We start from the raw sequence: 23,725 nt of genomic DNA on the forward strand, positions 1-23,725 counted from the left end.
TTCATTCTAGCCCTATGAGCCAGTTTAACAGGCCATAGTTTAAAATTTTCAAAGGGGTGGCATGGAGACCTCCTCTAGCTGAAACCTATCACATCAGGTTTTGACTCAAATCCACATGGCCAGGACTCCAACCCCTACCCCCACCCCCCCCACCCCCCCCCCCCCCCGCCAAATCCAGTTTGGGACTTGAACCATGGTCTTTTAACTAGAATCACTCACCTGGTAGCTAGTCTTAGGGCAGCTCAGGTTGTTTGTGTCTCAGCACAGAAGGAATTCAGCAAGAGGCAAAGTGTTAGGCAAGAAATAGATTAATTATATAGGATGCTTGTAAGAGATGCAAGCAGTCAGGTGACGGAACTCTGCCTGGAGGATTAAGTGGAATACATTCTATAGTCAATGGAAAGTGGAGGACTAGGAAAGACTGCCTTCTTTGAGTACAGGTCAGGCTTACATCACTGCCTCCCAATTCATTTGGAGCAGGAGAGTGTCTGACCTTATGAGGTCAAACTTGGATTATTGTAGAACTTCTTCAAATGGATAGAAGGGTCGTGACATTCCTCTTTTACCTAAAGGCCTGGGGAACATCTCATGTATTATTTATGGCTTTATATTTAAACAAACCTGCCTTCTTCCACTACATTCTGATACCTTTCTTGAACGATGTTAACTTACAATGGTCTACCAATTGTTCCTATGTTTCTCTACCTCTATTTGCCTCCTAGACTTCTAGATCTTCCAGTCTGTCTGTCTGTGGTCAAGGCCTCATTCTTGTCTGACTCTTTGCAACCCCATGAACTGCAGCACTCCAGGCTCTCTGTCCATGGGATTCTCCAGGCAGGAATACTGGAATGGGTAGCCACTTCCTCCTCCAGGAGATATTCCAGAACAGGAATCAAACCTTCATCTCCTGCATTGCATGTGGATTCTTTTCCACAGAATCACCTGGGACAGCTACCTGTATCCTATGCTATTCTATCCCTGTCATATGGAGGCAGGCTCCCTGAGCCAAGAGTTGTCGATTCTCCTGGTGGGAGCCTTCTAATGAAGGTCTCTAGCTTGGACTATTGTCTGGAATTTAGTGAGCAATTTTCTTCCCAACAAGTGGAAGGGGCAGCTATGCATGTGCAGAAACATCAAAGGTAAACTTTCCTAGCAAGGACTTGAGGGGAGGAGCATGCCACTTGGTTTGAAGCCTTCCTTCAATTCCCTTTATCATGGAGGATTGGAAGGACAAATGCCCAGGGAAATCAGTCTGCACAGAGTAGCTGACCCACGTATGAAAGAACTGTCTTCCCTGCCACATCAAGGGTTACCTGAAGCTCCTCTGGAGAAATGACCAGGGGTCCTCTGGGAACTGTTGGGAGGTCTTGAAGTTCCTATTTACCTGAGGACATGTGCTCAGAGTAAGGCCCCCAACTCTCTGAGACCGAATAGAAGAAAGTAGAGGTTGCCTAACTTACCACATCTACCTGTGGTCTCTCAGGACAGAAAGCTGTGACTGGAAATTGAGGCCTTCTGAATGCTGGCTGCACCTGTCCTCAGTCAGGCTCCTAGGAAGACCTGTATTTCCTCCTTCTCTTCACTATTACTGTCCTCTCTCCAGGTCCCCACACTGACTTCCCATCTCCTAACGAGGCCTGTCCTCTCATGCTACAGCCTTAAATTCCCTGAGACCTCCTCAGAGGATGTGAGGGCTGCCAACCTGTGGTCACTCATGGCTGACCCGAGGGGAGGGATTCTATAAAAGTAGTATAGTGTGAGTGGTTCCTTTAGTCCTCATGGTCCTCTACTTGACTCTTGGCATGACCTGGAATTCGTCCTGAGGTTGACCCCTGAGCCCCAACACCTCACCTCCTGAGATGCTCTAAAAAGAAATGTGTGGGGTGCATCATGCCCACATTCCCAAATCTGCCAGTGTGAGGGGTAGAGGGGCAGGGCTGTGTTCTAGGTGCAGTCCCTTTATTCTCACTTGGAGTCAGTAGCTTCCACTCTGTACTGAAGTGAGGCTTCTCCCAGTAGACTAAGGCTCTCACCTCCCTGAGACCACTCCAGAGGAAAGAGAACATTTCAGCCAGAAAGCTTTCTCCTGGGTCTCATAGGACTGATATCAGGGGTGGGCCTCCACACTCTCCCCTGTTCTGGGCTGAGTGGTCCTCTTGCCCCTCATTCAGGGACCTCATCCTCACTCCTGACCAGACCCAGACTGCAGCCTCCACTCACCTGAGGCTGTGCTCCTCAGAACAAAGGCATTACTTTCTTGGAAGTTCTGGATTGGAAGACAGGATGAACCAGATGTGTGCAAAGCTACTGGGGCCTTCTGAGGAGGAGAACATTCTAGGGCTCCCCTCTCTTCTGGAGTCAAGTGGTCCCCCTGTCTTAGATCAGGTTTCTTATCTTGACTTCTGGTAGCAAATGGGAATCCACCCTCTCTACTGGCTGAATCAGCTGGCCTGTGGCCAAGGCTTTTGCCTTCTTGAGACAACAGAAGCGGGCGTGAGAGAGCTACTCCCTGGCTACCCTTGCCTGTTCCTCCGTGCCATCCCCCTTGCTATGGGTGGGGGGGGGGTCCACTCATCAGCACCCAGTGTCCTCACTGTAAATCCTATGAAGGCCTGTTAGGATCTCCTACTTGGGCAGAATTGGAGCTGCTGCCAAAAGACCAAGATGCTCAACTCCCTGAAAACCCCTCCACCTTTGCCCTGCAGGAAAGGAAGGCACACCTCAGACAGACTGCTCTCCCCATGGCCACACAAGGCAAGAAGCAGGATATAGTTTGTGGGACCCCTAGTGTCCTAAAATCTTCCCCTTGATAAATATCAGAGGCTGGGACTCTTCCATCCATTGACCTGAGGACACAGCGCTTAAGCTAAGGCTTCTATGTCCCTGAGAATCAAGAAGGATAAATGAGGGCATATTGATCTTTTCAGGGTATCTGACATTGCATGTGTTCATGACCACATTGTCCCTGAGTAGTTTTGTCTTCTTTCATACCATTCATTTATCAGCATTTTCTAAACTTTATTCCAAAACAGTTCTTTGGGACAGGGCCCCATGTATCCAACAAGACACATTTTTTGGAGTGTTTAGAGGAAAAATGAATGAAACAATATGCCTGGCTTAGGCTGGGAGAAGTGACACATTGTGGGCTCTGCACCAATCCAGGTCGGGGGACTAGTCCTAGGAAGGTCACTTCATCAGTTTGTGAACTTGAAAATTTGCAAGTTATCCATGCATAAATGGAGTCTGCTAAATCTGATCCTGCATGAATGCTGGAATGCATGTTCTACATATAAAGCAGTGGCATACTGATTAAGTATTGGTTTGTAATAAGTGGAAGTTATGATTACTATGAACCCCTCAAATACCACCTTCCCATCTGAGTTTACTTTTAATCCAGGAGACAGCAGAGAATATGCAGTGAATTAGGACAAAAGAAACAAATATTCTTAAATGAGCTAAATAAGTCAAAGTATTTTTTTTATTTTTACTAAAAGAAAGTTTAAAAGAAAGGTAAACCACAACTTAAAGACTTTTTACTGTATTCTTTTCTCCATTTTCTTTTTGATTCTCAAAAGTTTCTGTGGTCTTCTTTCACATTAGCATGAAAATCACTCTTGCAGTGCTATGTGACCTACTTTCAGATCATAAAGACAATACAGATGGATCCTGAATTTCTTTTATATCTACCAAAACTGTACCTTTAAAACTTTTAAAACAGCAGTGAATATAACAGCAGTATCATTACCAAATTAATACTCTGAGGAAAAACAACCTCTTAGAAGTAAAAATATTGGGGAAAAAAAACAAAAAAAACTAAACAAATAATATGTAGAAGTTACTCATGTGAAACAGAAAGAGAAATGTGATCGAAAGAAATGTGATCTAACCCCCACTACCATGCACACTTTAGAAGCTTCACTACTCTTCAAGAAAAGTTCTCTTCTAATGTCATGTTATCTTGTTTGCATTGTGAACAATATATTCAGTACTTTCAGTGTGTTTTACAAATACCCAAACTTTTAAAACATTAAAACAGCTGGAAACTATGATTTATATGATTCATACATTTGAATTCTTAAGCACAATAAACCTTATCAAAAGTAAGAACATTTGAAAATACTAAACACCTCCTTCACCTCTTTACATTTCTAATTTAAATCATTGTTCATTAGGTATTTCTCATGTGAATACAATAAAACAGATATATATTTTGTTAAAAGAAACTAGACCTAAACTCGCTTACCATTTAAACTGTAAGATATGGGCTTTGTTCCCTCCACCCCTAAGACTCTGCACTACTTAGGAGGTTGACTGCTCTCTTCCAACACAAAGGGAACAAAGTGCCCTGCCCCCCTCCCTAAATGTGGGAGGAGCTGCAGGACTTGGCCCTGGAAGGGGCACTGGCCTCAGCCATGGTGGGAGCCCTGGCCGCACCTCTCTGCCCTGCTCTCTCCACCTGATCTCTCAGAGCCTCGTCATAAAGGTCTGGGAAGGAACTAGGGACCCTACCGTGGAACTTGGCTAGAACCTCCAGTACCTTCATCTTGCTGGTCTCAGCACAAGCTCTTGGGCCCCAAAGGAACTCGTAGCGTGGAAGATCACTATTGGGTACCTGGCGGTAGTTCAGGTACTCCTTCTGCACTAGATCTTTGGTGATGAGCCTTCTGGGCTCCCCAAAGATGCAGTGCCTCCTCCCAGCATAGATCCCCAACATACTGAGGAATTCCCAGATCTCCTCCTCAGTGGCGCGGTTACCATTCATGAAGATGACCCCCAGGAGCACCATGAGGAGACGGGACTTGGGCAGCGCCCCCTCATCACGCCGACAATCGTTTCCCCTGAGGTTGAGCTTCCTGATGAGGGTGTAGATGTTCCCTCTACGGTCGATTTCCTTCATCTCCAGGCCAAAGACCAGCTCCACGCGCTCACGGGCTGTACTGAAGATCTCAGGGAAGTGCTGCCTGTACTTCCTGCTGACGATTTTCATCAGGGCATTCTGTGTGATGGGCTCCTGCTTGGTGTACTTCTCCAGCAGGAACTCCACGAGTTTCCTGGCCTTCCTGGCCAGAGGATCTTTGCGAGTGCTCTGAGTGGAAGGGGCTGCCTGGGAGGCACCTGAACTTTCCTCCTCAGGGCCCTGGGCACCTTCATCAGATCCTGCACATGAAGGCCCTGCATCAGGAGAGCTAGGGGCCATGGCTCCCTGAAGCTCCTGGCCATCGCCAGCAGCAGGGGAGCTCGGGGGAGAACCCTGAGGGACAGAAGAGTGGGAGGAGGGGCACTCCTCCTTTGGGGCTGCAGCAGCACTGGCCTGGGCCTCCTGAGTGTCCCCTTGAACCTCGTGGCGTTTCCTGCGGGCATGGGACTTGCTCTTCTGCCTCCGAGGCATGGTGACAGCAGGTCAGGGACCGCAGGTGGGAGTGCGGGCAGGAAAGCAGGCAGGAAGGCACCTGGAGGAGGGACAAGGACATGCTGTGAGAACCTTCAGCAAGGAGAGTCCTCCCTGGCTTGAATGGAAGCCGCCTCTGGGGGATCCTCGAGGCCAGTGCTCTAGGACCCACGGGCTCCTGTTCTCCTGGTCAGCCTGTCCCCTGAAACCACTGAGTAGCAAGGCAGAGTGAGACCTGGGGCACAGCAGACAGTCCTGCCTGGGCGTTAAAAGGGGGACCAGTGGGGGCTGGCAGAGGAGGCAGGTCCTCTCAGCTGACATTCAGAGTCAGGATGAAAATTGGTGCGAGACACCCCCATATCAGAATGCCCCCTTTCCCGTACCCAGCCCGTTCCCTCTCCTGTCTGAAATTGACGGTGCCACCTTCCCTGTCACCCCAGACGAGGAGAGGAGGGCATACTCAGCCCCCCACTGAAGGGTCCCAGGACCTGCCCTTCTGCTGTCTCGTGGCTGCCCCTTCACAACCAGGCTCCAAGCTCCCCTCTCAGACCGCTGCCCCACTTCCCGATGTTTGGCCGGGGGGTAGCGCTGAGCACAGGGGAGGGTCCTGAGTCGCCTGTTTGTCAGGGAAGATGGCCCTCATCCTGAATCTTCCCGAACCCTGACATCCTCCCTCTACTGACCAGTTGCCAGCCCCTCAGACCAAAGTCCCCTCTTCTTCGAGTGTCCTGTGTCCGAGGTCGCAGTGAGGGAGCCCCCCAGCCTTTACAGCTGCCCGGCGGCTGCCCGGATAATCCGCAGCCAAATGGCGGTGAGTGGGGGTTACACATGGCTGCCGTTCTGGTGTATGGAGACCCTCAGTCCCCCCGGGGGTCCCTCCTTCACTCCACAGGGCTCGTCGCTCTTTCTCTACTGAACGGAGCTGGGGTCCAGCAGAGCCTGACCGAGGCATTCTTTCCCGAGACCCCCTAGGGGTTAGTGGATAGTCTTGGGGCCTGAGAGCTAGGCCGGATCCTCTGGTCTGAGTGCAGGGGTAGGGCGGCCGGAGGCTGTGTGGCCCCCTCTTTTCAGAGGGAAAAGGGAATGGGGGTACAGAGACTTGTCCCTGCACTCGTAACTCACGTCACCTCCGATCTTGACACCCGATGACACTTGGGACTGCTCCCTCTGGCCACCGTCAACGGCAGCTCTCAGAGATAGCGGCACTGTCAAGGATGGCGTCGCTCCCCCAGCGTGCTTAGGAGGACGTCACTTCCTGTCATGCGCATCTGGGCTCCAGGAGGACAGCAGGGGCGGGACCTGGACAGGCGGGGTTCCGGGGGAGCTTCTCACAGGATTGGCACATGGACTTTCGCTTGACTCTTAAGGGGTCCTGGGACGTCCCTGTCCTGAACTGTCAGCTGGCTCACTCCATGCCTCTCACTCGTGTCAGCACTCCCAACAGGAAGAATTGGGGAGCCCAAGCCTAACAGCCTTCCTGGAGCCCATAAGACCAACACCGAAGGCTCTCTTGGCCTCTCTCTTCTATAGTAAGCGATGCTCTGTCATTTTCCATGGCTTCCCTTAACCCCTGTAGATTCTGGGCTACGTCCCGTCTGCTGACCTGAGGCCAAGGCCTCATGTTGAAGATGTGAACCCTCGAGTCTCCTGGTATGAAGTGCACATACGTCTCATCTCACCATTTCTACCCGAGGATTCCTGGAAATGGCTGCTACAGGTAAGATGAGCTGAGAGGGAGGGATGGGAGACTGTCTTCTGTGGTGTGGAACCCCTCACATCTCACTCAGAAACTTCATTCATATTGACTGCTGACAGGGCCTGGAAATCCTTCCCTTTCTGGTATAAGTCCACCCCTGTCCCCAACCATGCTCATACAATTCCAGAAGAGTAAGTGAAGGGGCTCCTTAGCCTGACAGTTCTCACTGTGGGCTCTCAGTCGACTGCAGGGTCATTGCTCAAAAGTTCTGAGATGGTCATTTTGTACAATTACTGTGATACTAACTTTTCCGTTTTAGTCCCTGGGTGATAATCTCTTAAGGTGATCATTTAAAAGGGCCAGTTCTCATCGACTAGCATTCCCTGGTGGCTCAGACCATAAAGAATCTGCCTGTGGTGCGGGAGACCTGGGTTCAATCCTTGGGTTGGGAAGACCCCTCTGGAGGAGAACACGGCAACCCACTCTGGAAGTCTTGCCTGGAGTTTCCCCTTGGACAGAGGAGCCTGGTGGGCTACAGTGCATGGGGTCGCAGAGAGTCAGACACAACTGAGTGGCTAAGCACACACACAACAAACTTTGTGCTGGTTATTTCATGATCTGGGCCGTACTGCCACATCCAAGCCAAACTTTGGTGCCCCATGGTCCTGGCGCGGGGCCTCGGAGATGCTGCCTCAGATTCCTTCAGTGAAGCAGTGGAGATTCATGATCCCAGGGCAGAGTGGAAGAATCCAGGGCTCAAGTTAAAGCCTTTTGCAGCTGATCCTGTTGTCTGCTTCCCTTGCAGCCTGCACATCTGTGCCAGTCTCTTAAGTACTCCCCACTGGGCACACATAGGGTCAAGTTCAGTGGAGACTTACTGTCCATCAGGGATTATTTATGTTTTCACTTTTGTTAATAGTTTTCTTTATTCCTTCCATAAGATTTCCGTGGTTACTTCTGGGTACAAAAAGCAGAAGACAGTGTTTCATTGTGGTCTCAGCTACTCTGAATGTGGTACTAAATCTGTAAAGGAGTTACAGAAATTTGACAGTCTTACAATATCTGTTCTTCATGAGTATACATAACATACTATTCTGTTTGAGCCTTCTTTTTCCTAAGACTCTCAGGAAATTCTTCTTGTTGCCTCCATGAAGACTGTATACATTTTTCTAAAGTTTCTTTGTAGGTAATTTTTTTCTATGGTTGCTTCTGTTTATGGTGTATTTTCTGTTGCTTGGTGTAAGTAACTGTTTGTTCTTCCAGACCAACTGGATGATTTTGCTGCCGTGATCTTTTTTTTATTCCAGATTTTTGAAGTCTCTTACATGTTTGAATATTTCCTGTCCTGTTTTCTAAGATTTTTAATTCGAGAATCAAGTTATTACTGTGATCTTTTGCTTTTCATTACTTCTGACTTTTATTCATTTGGCATTGTTGTATATAACTCTAGTGGTTATATGTACTTCTCTAGATTTTTTTCCTAGTTTTTAAATTCATAGATTTTTAACAACTATTTTTAATTAGAAGATAATTAAATGGTATGTCAGGTTCTCTTGTATGAAGCAGCTATAAGTATACATATATCTCCTCCCTCATGATCCTCCCTCCCACCCCTGACCTCACCCCTCTAGGTTGTCACAGAGCTGACTCCTTGTGTCACCCAGCAACTTTCCCCTCATGCCTGTCGTCCACATGGTAGTGCATATTTGTCCACGCCACTCTCTCAATTCGTCTCACTGTCTGCTTCCCCCGATGTGTCCACATGCCCGTTCTCTACATCTGTGTCTCCATTCTTGCCCTGCAAATAGATTTATAACTACCCTTTTGTGGCCTTTCTTTCTCATTCTCTTATCAGTATATTTTGCAGATAGAAGTTTTTAATATTAACAAGGTTCAGCTTATTATTTTCTTTCATGGACTGTGCTTTTGGTGTTGTGCCTAAAATCTCATTACCAAACTCAAGTTTTGCCCCCGTGTTATCTTCTAGATTTTCTTGCCTATTGCATATGGCATGTAGAATCCTAGTCCCTGACCAGCGATCAAACCTCTTCCCCCAGCAGTGGAAGTGTTGATTCTTAAACACTGGACTGCCAGGGATGTCCCTGCAATTTTTTATAAATAGCGAGTTTTTCATTTAGGTCTGTGATTCCCTTTGAGTTAATTATTTTGAGAGGTTTAGAGTTTGTATTTGGATTCATTTTTCTTAGATATGGATGTCTAGTTATCCCAGGACTGTAAGTTTCAAAGACTGTCCTTTTCCATTGAATTGCCTTTGCGCCTTTGTTAAAGGTTGGTTGAGTGTTTGGGGTGTCTGTTTCTAGATTTTCTGTTCTGTGGCATTGATCTGTCTATTATTCTGTTAATAGCATACAGTCTTGAGTATTGTAGCTTTAAAGTAAGTTTTGAAATCCAGTAATATCAATTCTCTAACTTTGACTTTTAATATTGACTTCAGTGGGTATTATGGATCATTTCATTTTTGACATAAAATTTAAATTGTTGGCTTCTATCTACAAGCTATCTTGCTGGAATTTTAAACAGAATTGCATTAAGTATCTAGGTTAAGTTGGAAATAAGTGACATCTCAACAATATAGCATCTCCCTATCTATGAACATGGCGTGTCTATTTATATAGATCTTCTTTAATTTTTTTCAGTGCAGTTTATGAGTTTTACTCATGTAAATCTTATACATATTTTTTAAAGAATTATTCCTAATATATTTTGATGCTAATGTAAATGGTATTAGGTTTTTAATTGCAAGTTCCATCTCTTTATTGGAAAAGAATTGACTATTATGTATTAACTTTATTAATATGTTAATTCTATAGTAGATTAACTTTATTAATATATTAATTATATAGTAGTTATATATTGATAATATGCTAACCTTATTAACATATACTCCTGGCTTATTAATGCCAGGAGTTTTCTTATTGTTGATGATTATAATTCCATTTTTCCCTTTCAAATATCTGTATCTTTTGCTTCCTTCCCATATCTCATTGCATTGACTAGAACTTTCAGTACAGTGTTGAATAGGCATGGTGAGAAGGGATATCCTCACCTTAGTGTGACAGCATCTGTCTTCTCACTATAAAGTATGATGTTTTACCTGTATTTCTTTTCAGATGTTGTATATGAAGCTGAGGAAATGCCTGTCTGTATCTAGTTTGCTGAGAATTTTTATGATGAATGGGTGTTGGATTTTATCAGATGATTTTTTTCCTTCATCTGTTGATCTCATCTTGTGATTATCTTCCTTAGACTATTGTTATTATGATTTATGATTACTGATTTTCAAATGTTGCACATCTGAAATGCATCCTACTTAGATATAGTACGTAATTCCTGCTATGGATTGTTAGGTTTCTTTTCTTATATTTTGTTGGGAATTTGGCTTCTATGTTTATGAGAGATATTTGTGTTCAATTTTTTTCTCTTAATTTCTTCATCTGATTTTGATATTCGAGTGTAATACTCACCTCACAGAAAAGGAATTAGGAGGTGTTCCTTTTGCTTCTATGTTCTGGGAGAAATTGTAGAGAATTGTCATTTCTTCCTTAAATTTTTGTTAGAATTCATCAGTGGAAACATCTGGATCTGTTACTGTCTTTATTGGAAGCTTATGAGTTATAGATTAAATTTCTTTAATAGATACAGACCTATGCCTAGTATCTATTTTTCTTTGTGAAAGTGGTGCTAAGTTGTACCTTCAAGCAGTTTCTCAATGGAACCGTTCCTTTTTGTAGGCACAGAGTTGTTTATAATATTCACTCATTATCCTTTTAATGTCCATGGAATCAGTAGTAATGGCCCCTCCTTCATTTCTACTATTAGTAATTTAATTTGTGTTTTCTCTCTTTGTTCTTGTTTAGCCTGGGGAGAATTTTATCTTCTTTTTATTTTGGATCTTTAAAGAAACTTCTTTGGGTTTTGTTTTTTTCTGCATTACCTTCCTTTTTTCAGTGTCATTGGTTTCCACTTTGATTTATTCTTCCTCTGCTTTTTCTTTTCTTTCACAAGTTTACTAGTATAGAAGCTTAAGTTATTAATTGTAGGGTTTTTTTTTTGTTATAGGCACTCAATGCTGTGTATACCTCTTACTGATTTTGCTGTATCACACACCTTCTGATAAGCTGTAATTTTGTTTTCATTTTTTAAAAATATTTTAAAATTGCTCATTAGATTTTCTCTTTGGGTCATGTGTTATTTAGATGTTTATTGTTTAGTCTGAAAATCATCTTTAATTTTCCTGCTGTCTTTTTGATATCAATTTCTAGTTTATTTCCATCACACTTTTCTTGTAATCGTGAGGGGTTTTTGTTTTGTTTTGTTTTTGATCTTTGTTTTAAATAGACACTCTCAGTAAAGGAAGATGAGGGGCTTATGTCAGATGTTGGCTGGAACAGATTCCTTTGGTAGCCTTGAACTTTTCTAAACAGGAACTCAGGGGTAGCCGAGTTGTCGTAGTACGTGGCCTTAGGTTGCTGCTAGAAGCCATGCTAGAGGTCAGTCAAGGTTCTTAATGTAGAGGTTTGGACAGAGTTGTTCATGCCAATAGTTTTTGCAGTTCTCTGTTCCTAACCTCAGCTTGCAGTTCCAGGACACATTGCCCTTTTTATAGGTAAAGTCTGCTTGAGATCCCCAGAAGGGAGGGGATTGCCCACAGTGTAAGGTCAGGGTGTGGTGAGTTATGCCAAAAATCTAGAGAAGGATGCAGAGTCCCCCAGTTTTGGCCCCTGATGCAGTTCTGGTTCCGGGACCACACTGGGATTAAGCTCGAGGACTTACAGAGAAGAAACTCACCCAGTCAAGTCCCTGATTATTTGTTTGGTCTTAATTTGAACATCATGCAGTCTTCTCGGTTAAACTTCTCACCTCAAAATGGGTAGAGCCATAGAGGAAATGACAAAGACTGAGAGGAGAAAAGTCTTGGCCTCAGCAGGTGCCTTCACCATTGGAAATTCTGTGTCTACCAGGCCTAAGACAGTATCAACTGCCACTCAAGTGTTCTTTGGGTATGCACAGCCTGGGCGTACTCCTCACAGCTCTTAATTGAGAGGAGCCATGACACAGTGAGCTGACCCAGATCTTGCCCTGTGGGTCATGGAAAGAGAACAAAGCAGAGAGTGACAGCAAGCAAATTTTCATGGGAGAGATAGAGCAAAAGTCAGGGGTCTCCAGCCAGCAGTTTGGGCAAGACCACTGGAGTTCACCGTGGCAGCAGTCCTAGTCACGGTACCAAATATGTCACTGGTGAAAAGAGATTTCCTCAGTGCTTGCTCTTGCAAAGAAAGGGAAGGACTCTGGACTAGTGCACATCAGGGGACTTGTCTGATGAAGGTCACTTTATCAGTCTTGTGAACTTGAGACAATTGCAAGTTATCCATCTATAAATGGAGTCTGCTAAATCCTATCCTGCATGAATGCTGGAATGCATGTACTACATATAAAGCAGAGTCATACTGAATAAGAAACACGGGTCTTTAACTTAATGGAAGTTATGATTATTATGAACATCCAAAATACCACCTTCCTATCTGAGGTTATTTTTATCCAGTAGATAGCAGAGACTATGCAGTGCACTGGGACAAAAGAAATAAATACTCTTAAATGAGCCAAATTAAGGCAAAGTACATTTTATTTTTAACAAAAAAATGGTTAGAGGAAATAAGGCAAACTACAAATTAACAGCTTTTTCCTTTATATTTGCTTAATTGCTTTTTGGTTTCTCAATATTTTCTGTGGTCATGTTTCACATTACCATGAAAATCTCTCTTTCAGCAACATATTACCTACTTCCAGATCATAAAGACAATACAAATGGTTCATGAATTTCTTTTCAGTTCAGTTCAGTTCAGTCACTCAGTCGTGTCAAACTCTTTGCGACCCCATGAATCACAGCACACCAGGCCTCCCTGTCCATCACCAACTCCCGGAGTTCACTCAGACTCATATCCATTGAGTCAGCGATGGCATCCAGCCATCTCATCCTCTGTCGTCCCTTTCTCCTCCTGCCCCCAATCCCTCCCAGCATCAGAGTCTTTTCCAGTGAGTCAACTCTTCCCATCAGGTGGCCAAATTACTGGAGTTTCAGCTTTTGCATCATTCCTTCCAAAGAAATCCCAGGGCTGATCTCCTTTAGAATGGACTGGTTGGATCTCCATGCAGTCCAAGGGACTCTCAAGAGTCTTCTCCAGCACCACAGTTCAAAAGCATCACTTCTTCAGTGCTCTGCTTTCCTCATAGTCCAGCTCTCACATCCATACATGACCACAGGAAAAACCATAGCCTTGACTAGATGGACCTTTTTTGGCAAAGTAATGTCTCTGCTTTTCAATATGCTATCTAGGTTGGTCATAACTTTTCTTCCGAGGAGTAAGCGTCTTTTAATTCATGGCTGCAGTCACCATCTGCAGTGATTTTGGAGCCCAGAGAAATAAAGTCTGACTCTGTTTCCACTGTTTCCCCATTTATTTCCCAGGAAGTGATGGGACCAGATGCCATGATCTTCGTTTTCTGAATGTTGAGTTTTAAGCCAACTTTTTCACTCTCCTCTTTCACCTTCAGCAAGAGGCATTTTAGTTCCTCTTCACTTTCTGCCATCAGGGTGGTGTCATCTGCATATCTGAGGTTATTGATATTTCTCCCAGCAATCTTGATTCCAGCTTGTGCTTCTTCCAGCCCAGCGTTTCTCATGAGGTACTCTGCATATAAGGTAATAAGTAAATAAGCAGGTTGACAATATACAGCCTTGACGTACTCCTTTTCCTATTTGGAACCAGTCTGTTGTTCCATGTCCATTCTAACTGTTGCTTCATGACCTGCATACAAATTTCTCAAGAGGCATGTCAGGTTTCTTTTACATCTACCAAAACCGTAACTTCAAAATCCTAAAACAGCAATAAATAAAACTGGAATATCATTACCAAATCAGTATTCTGAAGAAAAGGAATCTGGTTGAAGTAAAAATATTTGATAAAAATGAAACAAATAATTTGCAGAAGTTACCAGTTTAAATCAGGAAGAAAATAGAGATCTAAACTTGGTTTGCTTGACCCCTACTAACCTGCACTATCTAGGAGCTTGACTACTCTTTGAGAAAACTTTGTTCCAGTGTCATCTTACCTTGTTTAGATGGTGAACAACATATTCAATATGTTCATTGTGTTTTACATATACCCAACCTGTGGCTTTCAAAACTTTAAAACAGCAAACAATGTGATTTATATGATTAATACATTTGTATTCTGAAGCACAGTAAAACTTATGAAAAGTAATTAACATTTGAAAATACTGAACTCCTCCCTCATCTCCTTAATCTAATCAACTTTCACTAGATATTTCTCCTATGTATAAAGGAAAAATGATATATATTTTTAAAAAATGAGTTGTACGTAAACTCCCTTACTACATAAAACAGTAAAGAACATACAAGTTTTGTTCCCTCCACCCTACTACTCTCTACTGTTTAGGATCTTGACAGCTGTGTTCCAACACAAAAGGGAAGAAAGTGTCTGGGCCTCCCTCCCTAGATGTGGGAGGAGCTGTAGGACTTGGCCCTGGAAGGGGCACTGGCTTCAGCCATTGTTGGAGCCCTGGCCGTGCCTCTCAGCCCTGATCTCTGCGCCTGATCTCTCAGAGCCTCGTCATAGAGGTCTGGGAAGGAAGTCCAGATGGTATCGTGGATCTTGGCCAGCACCTCCAACACCTTCATCTTATTGGTTTCAAACAAGCTCTCGGGCCCCACAGGAACTCCTAGTGTGGAGGATCGCCATTGGGCACCTGTCGGTACTTCAGGTACTTCTTCTGCATCAGATCTTTGGTGATGAGCCTTCTGGGCTCCCCAGAGATCCAGTGCCTCCTCCCAGTATAGACCCCCAACACACTGAGGAATTCCCTGACCTCCTCCCTGCTGGAGAGGTTACCCTTCATGAAGATAATGCCCAGGAGCACCATGAGGAAACCAGACTTGGGAAGACCCCCCCTCATCACTCAGACCTTCATCGCCCCTGAGGTTGAGCTTGTTGATGAGGGTGTAGATGTTCCTGCTATGGTCAACTTCCGTCAGCTCAAGGCCAAATACCAGCTCCATGTGCTTAGAAGCTCTCGTGAGGATCTCAGGGATGTGCTGCCTATACTTGCTGCCAGTGACCTTCAGCAGGGCGTGCTGCGAGATGGGCTCCTTCTTGGTGTACTTCTCCAGCAGGAACTCCAGCAGCATGCTGGCCTTCCTGGTCAGAGGATCTATGCAAGGGCTCTGAGTGGCAGGGGCTGCCTGGGAGGCACCTGCACTTTCCTCTTCTGGGCCCTGGGCACCTTCATCAGATCCTGCACAGGAAGGCCATGCATCAGGAGAGCTAGGGGCCATGGCTCCCTGAAGCTCCTGGTGATCTCCAGTAGCAGGGGAGCTCGGGGCAGAACCCTGAGGGACAGAAGAGGGGGAGGAGGGGCACTCCTCTTTGGGGGCTACAGCAGCACTGAACTGGGCCTCCTGGGGACAATGAGTGTCCCCCTGGACCTGGTGGCATTTCACATGGGCATGGTACTTGTTCCTGTGCCTCTGAGGCATGGTGACACAGGTTATGGATCACAGACGCATGCAGCAGGGTGGCAGGCAAGGAGGGCACCTAGAGGAAGGACAAGCAGATGTTGTGAGCAACTGCAGTGAGGAGATTCCTGGCCGGCTTGAACCAAAGCCGCCTCTGAGGGGTCCTTGAAGCCAGTGCTCTAGGACCCACAAGTCTTGTGTTTTCCTGGTGAGCTCCTTTCTTGAGACGACTGAGTAGGAAGTGAGAGTGATCGCTGGGGCACAGTCAGACAGAACTGCCTGGGCTTTAGAGGGAGGCCTGTGGGGGCTGGCAGGGGAGGCAGATCCTTTCAGTTCACATTTCAGAGTCATGATGAAAACTGGGGAAAGACTCCCTCATATCCCCTGCCCCCAAACCCACCCAACCTGTTCCCTCTCTTGCTTTGAAGTTGACGCTGCCACCTTCCCTGTCACCCCAGACGATGAGAGGAGGGAATGTTCAGGACTCCAATGAAGGGAGCCAGGACCCACCTTCTGCTGTCTCGAGGCTGCCCCTTCACAACCAAGCTGCAACCTCCCCTGACAGACCACCGCCCCCATCCCCGTGTTTGGCTGGGAGGAAGTGCTGGCCACAGGGGAGGGTCCTGAGTCGGCCATGTGATGGGAAGGATGGTCATTACCCTGACTCCTCCCGAGCCCTGACATCCTCCCTCTGCTGACCTGCTGCCAGCCCTTCGGAACGAGGTCCCCTCTTCCCCGAGTGTCCCGTGTCAGTGATGGCAGTCAGGGAGCCCCTCAGCCTTTAGAACTGCCCAGATGCTGACCAGTTGCTTTCTGGCCAAGTCACGCTGGGTAAGGGGTTAGGCGTGGCCACCAATCTGGGGTGTGGAGACACTCAGTCCTCCCGCAGGTTCCTCCTTTACTCCACAGAATCCCGGACTTCCCTCTACTGAACAGAGCCAGGGTCCAGCAACCCTGCACCCAGATCCACCACCCCTGCACCCAGGTTATGTCCCGAGAATCCACGTGCATAGCCGATGGACATGGGACCTAAGAGCCAGGTCTGAGCCTCTGGGCGTAGAGTAGGTGCAGGGTTGCCGGGGGGCTGTGAAGTCCCCTCTTTTCGAATGGAAAAGGTGTTGGGAGTGCCAGGGCATGTCTTTGTACCTATCCAGTGCACTTGTAACTCATGTCACCTCCGACTTGGACCCCTGATGAGACCTCAGACTCTTCCCTCTGGTCACAGCTACAGCAGCTCTCAAAGATAGCAGCCCTCTCAAAGATGGCATGGCACCCCAGCATGGATAGGGGGCTGTCACTTCCTATCATGTGCATCTGGGCTCCAGGAGGACAGCAGGGGCGGGGCCTGGGTGGGCGGGGTTCTGGGGGAGTTTCCAGCAAGAGGGGGGATGTGGTCCCTTCTTCGACTCATAGTGGGTCCTGGGATGTCCCTGCTGATCTCAGTCAACTGGCCTCACTCCTTGCCTCTCACTTCTCTCAGTAAACCAAGCAGGAAGAATTTGGGAGCCCGAGCCTGACAGCCTTCCTGGAGCTGCTGAGGCAGACAGTGAGGGCACTCTGGGGCTCCTTCTTGTGTGCTGAGTGATCCTCTCTGTCCTCTATCCCTGCCTTCCTCTGACCGTAATGCTGCTTTATGTCCCGTCTGCTGACCTGAGGGCAAGACCTCACCTGGAAGATGTCAAATCCACAGACGCCTGGTGAGAAGTGCACCGGCATCTCATCTGGACGATTCTGCCTAAGGCTTCCTGGAAATGGCTGCTGCAGGTAAGATAAGCGAGAGGGAAGGATGGGTGAATGCTGTCTGTGGTGTGAAATCCCTCACATCTCACTCAGGATCTTCATATTGACTGCAGGCGGAGCCTGGAAACCCTTCCCTTTCTGGTATAAAACGACCCCTGTCCCCAACCATGCCCCACACAATCCCAGCAGAGAAAGTGAAGGGGCTCCTTAGCCTGACGGTTCTCACTGCGGGCTCTTAGTCGACTGCAGGGGCATTGCTTGAAAGTTCTGAGATGAATTTCGGTCCTTTTGTACAATTACTGTGATACAGGCTTTTCTCTTTTAGTGCACGTGTGACAGTCTCTTAAGCTCATCATTTACAAGGGCCAGTTGTCGTCCACTAACAAAGTTTGTGCTGGTTATTGCATGACCTCTGGGCCATACTGCCATGTCCATCCCAAACGTTGGTGCCCCATGATCCTGGCATGGGGCTCTGAGATGCTGCCTCAGGTTCCTTCAGTGAAGCAGTGAAGGTTCATGGTCCCACGGCCCAGTGGAAGAATCAACCGCTCCAGTTTAAAGCCTTTTCCATCTGATCCTGTTGTCTGTTTCCTTTGTGGCCTGCACACCTGTGTCAGCTTCAGAGTACTCCCCGACCTGGGCACTCGTTGGGTCAAGTTCAAAGGAGACTTATTGTTCCTCAGGGATTATTTAGTTTTGTGTTCTTGCTTTTGTTAGTAGTTGTCTTTATTCCTTGTATAATTTTCCATGGTTTGTTCTGGGTACAGGAAACAGCTGCCCACGTGTGACTCAGCTACTCTGGATGTGGTACTAAATCTGTAAAGGATTTAAGGAAATCAACAGTCTTACAATATGTCCTCAGGAATACACAAAAGATACTCTTCTGTTTGAGACTTCTTTTTCCTGAGGCACTCAGGAAATTCTTCTTGTTGCCTTCGTGTAGACTGCATACATTTTTCTAAGGTTTCTTTGTAACTACATTTTTCGTATTGTTGCTTTCACTTATGGTGTGTTTTCTATTATATGGTTTGAGTATTGTCGATTCTTCCAGACCATTCTCTTGATTTTGCTGTGTTGGTCATTTTATGCCAGATTTCTGAAGTTAGTTATATGTGTCAATGTTTTCTGTGCCTGTTTCCTAAGAATTTAATTTGAGGATCACATTCTTACTGTGATACTTTGTTTTTCATTATTGCTGACTTTTATTCATTTTGCATTGGTGCATGTAACTCCGTACTGGCTATGTGTTCTTATCCATATTTTTTCTAGTTTTTAAATTAGTGGACTTTTAAAAGTTGTTTTAATCGACAGATCCTTGCTTTATAATGTTGTGTTGTTTCTGCTATACAACAGGATGAATCAGCTCTCCTATACATATTCCTCCTGCCTGATGAGACTTCCTCCCACCCCCTCATCTCACCCCTCTAGGCTGTCACACAGCACCAGGCTGAGCTCCCTGTACTATATAGCAATTTCCCGCCAGCTATCTTTTGTACACATGGGACTCTATATTTGTCAGTGGCAGGCTCTCAATTCGTCCTACACACGCCTTCCCTTGCTGTGTCCACAGGTCCATTCTCCACATCTGTGTCACTATTCCTGCCCTTCAAATAGGTTCGTGAGTACCATTCCTACTTTCCATGTATATGCGTTAATGTACGTTACTTTTCTGTTTCTAAATTACTTCGCTCTGTAAACAGGGTCTAGGTGCATCCAACTCACTACAAGTGACGTAAATTAGTTCCTTTTTATGGCTAATATTCCATTGTATGTGGCTACCACAACTTCGTTATCCAGTCATCGGTCAGTTGAAGTCTGCTTTGCTTCCACGTCCTGTCTATTGTAAGCAGTGCTGCAGTGAACACTGGATACAGGTGTCTTTTCAACTCTTCTTTTCTCAGTGTATATGCCCAGTATTTCTATTGCTGGGTCATATGGTAGTTTTAATTCTAGTTTTAAAGGAATCTCCCCAGTGTTCGCCACAGTGGCTATATCAATTTCCATTCCCACCTTTTCTCTAAACTCTCCCCAGCATTTACTGCTTGTACAATTTTTGATGATGGCTATTCTGACCTGTATGAGGTGACACCTCATTGTAATTTTGATGTGCATTTCTCTCATGATGAGTGATGTAGCTCCTCTTTTCATGTGTTTATGAGTTTGTTGCCCCTCTGTATTTCTTTTTTAAAATAACAGATTTAGGACTGGAGGAAATTCACCAGATAGAACAGAGAGGTCCCATACAGCCACTCTCTTCCTCCACTTGGTATCTTCTATTATTAACATCTTGTATTGGTTCAATGGATACAAGTTCATTTTTTACAGTTGATCAACTAATGTCAATATGTTATTATTAACTATTGTCCATTGTTTACAATACATTTTACTTTTTTTGTTTTACAGTTCTTTAGTGTTTGACAGATGCATGATAGTATCAACTCAGCTCTTTGTGAATGCCCTGTGGATCTCCCATGCTCCATCTGTTCATCCCTCAAAACCTCACTTGGAACCCCTGACAACTACTGAACGTTTTACTCTTTCTAAAGATTTGCATTTTCCAGACTGTAACACTGATGGACTCATACAGTATGTCGGCTTTTTGTACTGGCTCCTTCTACTAATCAATATACTTTGAATTTTCTCTATAACTTGTTACGGTTTGAAATGTTTTCTTCCAGGACTGAATAGCATTCCATGTACCTTACCGTAGTTTGTTTACCCACTCGTGTACTGAAGGTCATCTTTGGTGATTTCAGTTTTTGGCAGCTATGACTTATTCTGCTATTAAAATTTGGTTGAAGGTTTTTGGATGGGCTTAAGGTTTTGGCTCTTTTGAGTAAATACCTTAACGCTCATTTGCTAGATCATATGATAAGACTATATTTAGCTTCAAAGAACTTGTCAGACAGTTTTGAAAGTATCAGTATCACTGCATTCCCTTTAGCAATGAATTCATTTTCAGGTAGTTTGCCTGTTTCCTCTTCATTTATTTGGACTTCTGTGTTTCTGGTTTGTTCCTTCATTTGTGTAGTATTTCTTTTCCTTTTTCATTATTATTATTATTATTATTTTAATTATCATGATTGAGGTCTCCTTTTCCCAGGCTTCAAGGTTGAATTCTTTCTTCCTTTTTGTTTCTGCCCTCTAAGGTTGTTCCAGTGGTTTGTGTAAGCTTCTTATAGAATGAGATTTGCGCTGAGTTTTTGTTTGTTTGTTTGCTTTTTCCTCTGATGGGCAAGGCTGAGTAAGGTGGTATTTCTGTCTGCCGATGATCGGGTTTGTATTTTTGTTGTCTTTGTGGTTTAGATGAGGCGTCCTGCACAGGGTGCTATCAGTGGTTTGGTGATGCCGGGTCTTGTATTCCTGTGGTTTCCTTTGTGTCAGTTCTCACTATTTGATATCCTAGGGTTAGTTCTCTGCTAGTCTAGGATCTTGGAGCCAGTGGATCCACTCTAAAGGCTCAGGGCTTGACCTTGAGTTTTGCGTGGGTCTATACATTCTTTTCTGCTGGTCATGTACTCCTGTCCACTCTCAGCTGGTACTCTGCATGCACTTCTGTGTCTGAAGGTGTATTCCTGATGTATCCGTGGAGAGAGATGTATTCCACATCCACCAACTCCTCTTGCCATTTTGTTCCTCCTGGGGAAGATTCGTGAGAGTCCCTTGGACTTCAAGGAGATCTAACCAGTCAATTCTAAAGCATATCACTCCTGAATATTCATTGGAAGGACTGATGCTGAAGCTGAAACGCCAGTATTTTGGCGACCTGATGTGAAGAACTGACTCATTGGAAAAGACACCTGATGCTGGGAAAGATGGAAGGCAGGAAGAGAAGGGGGTGACAGAGGATGAAATGGTTGGCATCACCTACTCAATGGACATGAGTTTGAGCAAGCTCTGGGAATAGGTGATGCACAGGGAAGCCTGGCGTGCTGCAGACCATGGGGTTGCAAAGAGTCAGACACGACCGAGAGACTGAACAGAACAGATGAATCATCAAAATATTCTTGTCATTCCTATATTTTCTGGATGAGTTGAAGCCTTCCCTTGCTGCAAGGCTGATTCCCTTATGGTGGCAAAGAAGTGTGAGAAAATGTGTTCTCTGCTTGGTTTATCAAGTGTGATCCAGGCACACATTTCCCTGGGCAAATTATACAAGCTTTAACCAAAACCTTGCAGGCTTCTTGAAATTATCATTGTCCCTATGAGCCACAAACTTCAGGGAGGATTGACAGAAACAATACAAAAACTGGACTCTGGCAATATAAGAATTAGGAACATAGGGCTTAATGAATTACAAATATGATAATTTTCCTGATTTTTTTGAAAGATTACTGTCTTTTAAAAATCTTTCATTTTCTAGATATAAGGAAATTTTTTAACACAGCAATTTGATAAATTGTACCTTTGTCATTAGAATTGAAACATTAATTTTTCTCTCCCTACCATATCACTCCAGAAATTAGAAATTCTCAGTGTTCTTCTTTTCTTAGGAAAATTGTTATTTTTCAAAAGTTCAGTGAGAATCTGTTCTTGTAGCGGGACACAAGTGGAAACATTGATTACACTGCCGAGACTTTGACTGGAATGTCATATTTGACAGACACAGGTAGACTTGGATATGACCAGATAACTTGAGGAAACTAAGGTTAACCATAGGGAGCCATAAAAACCCTTTGGAAAAACAGCCTGGGACCTTGCTGACAGAATTCCCATCAGCCTTACCAGGTGAGTAATGAAGATCACTTCTGGCAGGCACAGGAACTTTAGGATGTATTGGGGACTTCAGGAAGAGAGGAATTCATCCAGATCTCTAGGTTTGACAACAAGTCTTTGCTGTGGCTTCCTAGCCTCAAGAGGCTATTAAAATTTCCTTCTGGAGACTCCTTATGAACCGTTCCAGCAAAGCAGATTTAAAAGCGCCTATTGGCAAATTGTTATTCTTACTGTACTTAGATAAATAATCAGGCCAAGTTTATTGAATTTAGACTTCCTTTGCAAACAAATTAGGTCTTAGTTTTCCTGTCTTCAGTAGAAATGAGGGAGATGATAGACAGAAAAAATTGGTTCGATAGAAAGTGTACTACACATGTGTGGGTATTAGGTTCTAGTGGTATTACATTTCCTTGAAGTTTTATTATTTACCTGCAAACTGGGTTGGATCCTGAATTTTTCTAGTGTCCACCCGTATCTAGCTGCAAGTTTCTTACTAAAATTCCCAATTTCTCCCATCCTTTTGATGTGTCTGTGGGAAGACGGTAAGCTCCAAGCGATACACCTCTGCCATCTTGATCCACTCACTCTCCCATTCTTTTGACTTGAATCACTGAGAACTAACATTGCCATTTTCCTGAAGTCCTGCAACGTGAAGCTAGATGACTTGATGCAAAGATCAGAGAAATTGTCACAACACCTTATGTTCAAATAGACTTCATGCCTGTTGCTGTATGAGCCACTCAGAAAGTTAACCTGATCACCCAGAGATATTGCTAACTGTGATAGAGACATTTCAAACTGCAATAGTTGCTTTGATCCTGACACCTAGAAAACCTCTTGACAGGACTACTCCCTGGGCTCAGAAACTGGTTTATAACCAGCTCCAATCATTACTGTCTGCTTTTCTTTTGTTTCCTTAGAAATGCCTCTTATTAATAACTACCTGATACCGCTTGCACCCTAGCCCTAGCTTTGGGAGCCCACCTGCATCACCACCTATTGAAATGAGATACCACTCTTTAAATGAACTGACCTGTTCTCAGAATTATGCAACTGCTGCCATGAAATGGAGGACTCCACTAATCCATTCTCTCTCTCCACAGTGACCAGATCAGCTTTTACCATGTGAGACTTGCAGGCAAGTTTCAGAAGAGGGACCTGCCAAGGCTTAGGGCACTCTGCCCCCAAGTATACCACAGTGGCATATTGATTATTTTGAACTCAAGCTACTTAAGAAACATCCAAGGAGGGACATTCCACCGCCCCCTGATATCTGCCTCCCTGAGAGCAGGAAATACATCTCATATGAAGGATGTACTGCCTGCATCTGGAGGCAGAGAGAAACTCTTCTAAGCAGAAATAGACAGTTCAAGCAGAGAAGCCTGTATACACACACCTTGTTAAGTCTTTCATTTACTACCCTGGGTACAGATTCAGTTTAGATTCCTTACTAGTTGAGTACCTAAAACCTAAGTTGATTTGTCCTGTCGATTCCTCACAAATTGTTTTGTTGTCCACAAAATAAAGAAGCTGCCTGCTTTGCCCACTTCTTAGGTCCCATTTCTATGACACTTCTTGTGCGCGTGAATTGCAGTTTGTCTCTTTTTCTCCTGTTACCCTGTCTTGTGTC

At 44.9% G+C, this 23,725-nt stretch overlaps 1 long non-coding RNA gene and 1 pseudogene across 1 annotated transcript; one reads left to right on the forward strand and one right to left on the reverse strand.

The window, feature by feature from the left end:
* Positions 1-864: 864 nt before the first annotated feature.
* On the reverse strand, positions 865-15,660 carry LOC113887540 (annotated as a pseudogene).
* A 1,749-nt stretch (positions 15,661-17,409) lies between these two features.
* Positions 17,410-20,027, forward strand: LOC113887043. The gene is made up of 2 exons (XR_003509637.1): positions 17,410-18,993; positions 19,783-20,027. It is a non-coding gene; the product is annotated as an uncharacterized LOC113887043 (long non-coding RNA).
* The last annotated feature ends 3,698 nt before the right edge of the window (positions 20,028-23,725 follow it).

The sequence above is a fragment of the Bos indicus x Bos taurus genome, chromosome X (genome assembly GCF_003369695.1).
Source record: "Bos indicus x Bos taurus breed Angus x Brahman F1 hybrid chromosome X, Bos_hybrid_MaternalHap_v2.0, whole genome shotgun sequence".
Classification (NCBI taxonomy): Eukaryota; Metazoa; Chordata; class Mammalia; order Artiodactyla; family Bovidae; genus Bos; species Bos indicus x Bos taurus.